Source organism: Oryctolagus cuniculus, chromosome 1, assembly GCF_051225735.1.
Source record: "Oryctolagus cuniculus isolate XC-2025 breed Fujian yellow rabbit chromosome 1, ASM5122573v1, whole genome shotgun sequence".
Lineage (NCBI taxonomy): Eukaryota > Metazoa > Chordata > Mammalia > Lagomorpha > Leporidae > Oryctolagus > Oryctolagus cuniculus.
The window spans coordinates 101,757,881-101,761,645 of NC_142867.1; positions in this window are offsets into that span (position 1 = coordinate 101,757,881).

The window sequence follows — 3,765 nt, forward strand, 5'->3', positions numbered from 1 at the left end:
GAGTTAAAACAGAAAAAAGAGAGAAGATAGTAAAATAAGCCCTAACAAGGTGAGGGGTGGCATTTTAGTAAAGTGATATAACCCAATCAAGAACATCGTCATGCTTTTCGGGGGTGGTGTTTGGTTTTGGTTTGCTTTCTGATGACAAGGAGAATGTCACAAGAAAAGCAATGCTATGAAATCCTGAAACACTTTTTAGCAACCTTTGTCACACACTTTTGCACTTCACACTTGATCTTAGCCAAAAGGCTGAGAAGCGATACACTTTTGCACTTAATTACATCTGCTTTATATGATTTGTTACTATTTTAGATGCATTAATATTGTCTCATAAAGTATATTTCTTGAACATACACTCTTTCCTAATTTTATCATCACCTGTTCACAGTTACGCGTTGCCTACTAATCATAGATTTCATACTGAATTGCTTTGGTAATACTTATATTCTGTTTTCATGTTAACTAATTCCTCCTTCCCCTAACACTCCCAACCCTGGGTGTGTGTGTGTGTGTGCATGTGTGTCTCCAAAGGAAATACAAGGCCCTGTATACTACCCCTAGTAACTGTAGAATTTCAATGCAGGTTGTCAGGAGCCTTGGTAAACAAGGCACGGCTCTTAGGGTGCGGCTACATAAAATGCTAGAACAGCTTAGATTAAGGTTCTCTGTGAAAAACCCCAAGCACCTGCAAGTAGGGGAACTGACCCTCTGTCAGGGGAAGCTTAGTGAATCAGTACCCTCATCCTGATGAACTGTAAGATTGCTGGAAAAGATGTTAGAGAAGTCAAGGATGAATTCTCCCACCCAGCCTGATCTAGACCCAAGAGCTGGAGAAAATGCAACCTTCGGGTAGGCAAGGCGACTCCAGAAGGCAAAAACTGTTGTAATACTCAGCATGCTCAGGGAGGGGCGCGACAGCGGCAGGCATCATTAGCTACACCAGTGAAGAGATCCTTCAAAACTCTTGAGAGACAGCGCTGTAGTGACATGGGGGTGTTGCTGCCAGCAATGTCTTTACATGGAACCTCCCTACACACACGCACACACACACACACACACCACGGCCTACTAAGAAGGAATGGGATCACAAAATTATGTCCTTCCTGATTACACACACATTTATGGAATAAAAAACCAAAATTTATCCTTGATAGTGAGACTCACTAAGCCTAAAAGCCTTGAATCCTGCTTGGAGTTTGGCCATCTGTAAGCCTCCATGTTCCACTACCACTGTAGTCTAAAATAAAAAATCATTTGGGGCCGGTGTTGTGGCATAAGTTAAGCCTCCACCTGCAGTGCCAGCCTCTCATATGGGCACCAGTTTGAATCCCAGCTGCTCTACTTTCCATCCAACTCTCTGCTCATGCACCTAGGAAAGCAGCAGAAGATGGCCCAAATGCTTGGTCCCCTGCACCCACATGGGAGACCCGGAAGAGGCTCATGGCTTCAGCTTGGCCCAGCTCCAACCATTGTGGCCATTTGGGGAGTGAACCAAGGCATGGAAGATGGATATCTCTCTCTCTCTCTCTCTCTCTCAATCTCTCTCTCTCTCTACCCTTCCCCTTAAAATAAACAAATCTTTAAAAAACAAAGAAATAAGAATCACAGTCACTATCCTGAGTAGAAATTAAAGAAAGAGAATTTAAAGAAGTGAGAATTTCATGTCTCAAGAGTGATGGTGCTCCCAAGAAAGATTCTCAAAAGATGCTATTCCTTTGAGGTAAAAACATCCAGAAACCTATTTTCTAGTTTTTCTTTTAATAGAGAAATATACAGTACACTAATGCTACCTACAATCACCCCTACTCTGCAATAGAACCTCAGAACTTCTGACTTCTATGTAGCTACAATCAAGTACCATAAAGAAATGCTTGATGTTTGAAAAGATAAATATATTTAACCTGATTGGGCATTACACAATGTATACATGCACCAAGACATCGCATGGTATCCCACAAATATGTTCAATTTTGATTTGTCTGTTAAAATTTTTAAAGTAAAAACATTAAGTAAATGTTCTCTGGTTAAACCGACTATCAAAATTGTTGAAGGGACTTGACAGCAATGCTGAATTTCTGGGTCTATTCTGTGACCATCAAGCCCTCCAAAGTTGAAGAGGACGGGGCTTGGAGTCCTTATTCATAAAACGTTTTCAATGATGTTGTTTGGAAACCACTAATTTACATTTATCACGAAATAACTTTTCCCAACCACTTAGCAGACACTTGCTCTTGACAGATTTATAGCTAATAATAAAGTCATTATTCTCCTTCCTCTTAGAAGGTCTTGGTACCATTGTCAGGAAAAACAGAGGCTAATAATTAATCATTTCTAACTGTGCTGCAGAGCAGAGCTCCTTAGTGAAGGAGAGAGAGCTGATGGTTGCTTTCCTCTCAGCTGGATTTGCCATCATGGATCCCACACTCACTACATCTGAGATCCTGATTAGTATAAAAACAGATCTACGCTTGTCTCATACAGGGAAAAACCTACTCTTTCAGTTACTTCTAAAGGATTTTTCCCTCAAACACTCTCTGTATGGAATAAAACTCCTTTGAAATCTACCAGGAGGTCTGCAGACTTTGTGACAGGGATCTCAACCTCTGTGAACCTCCTGGAAACAGAAATTGGGCTTGAGACTGGTGTAACAGGTATGGCTTGGTGGTAAGATGTCCAGAAAAACAAAATAAATTTGAAAAGGTGTGGTCTGTAACACATCATGTGATTCGGTAAGTGTGGAATACATGACAATTGATGGAGGCCTAGATTGGCCTCATTCCTCTCCCCTTAGGAGTGCGCTGTTACAGCACTTCAAAGTGCCCCTTCCTCTACTAGGCTGTGAACTTGTTGAGCACGGGGAACGTGTAGTAGTCTTCATACTCCTAGTCTTTAACAGGTTCTTGGCACAAAGTCAATATATGTGCAATGAACGAATGAACCAACAGTGGACTTGTTGGATGCTATTTCAGATGTTCTATGAGTTAGTAAAATGTCAAAAATACCAAAAGTGGGTCCCCAAAATATCTTGAGCAGTCCCTAGGATAAAATGTCTGGAACTTATCCATAAGACTTTATGAAGTTGTGGAGAGTTCTTGTTGTTTTGTTTCATTTTTTAGTCATGATGCACTTTGTATGGAGCATTTATGAAATTGTACCACAGCTTCTCCTTTGCAGGCATATTTCCTGTATTTATGTTCTGCTGATGATCTCTCCACACTGCATTTACAAGGTTGGGGTAAAAGGATGTACCCTGTGAGTGTCTGTGACTGGTTCTGTTAATAATTGTTTTCCTTTTCTCATTATAGTTTGACATTTTAGAAGCCAAATGCTGTTCCACACTCTATTAGCCTCTTGCACTGGACTGAGACTGAGGTCTAGAACAAAGATAAAGTAAAAATGGAAAAACATGGAAGACTGAGATGGCACAACTAGAATAATAACTTTAGTTCATTCACCTGCTGACGTCTGGAAATTGAAGGGCATTCACTTACCTAGTGAGCTCAAAAGAATGGTGCAAAGAGCCAGCGATAGAGCAGCGTGCCCCAGCTATGTCCAGGACTGGCCAGTTTTCCTTCCTCACAACTCTTGGCAGTAACCAGTGTGTCAGTCAGATATTGTTGCATAATAAACCACCACCACGTTACAGTAACATACAGCATCGAGTAACATACAGCATCAGGTGTATGTTTCAGTAACATACAGTATCAAGGTGCTAATTTCACTCACTTGTGGCTGATAAAGGCTGGGGTTAGCTGAGCAGCTCAA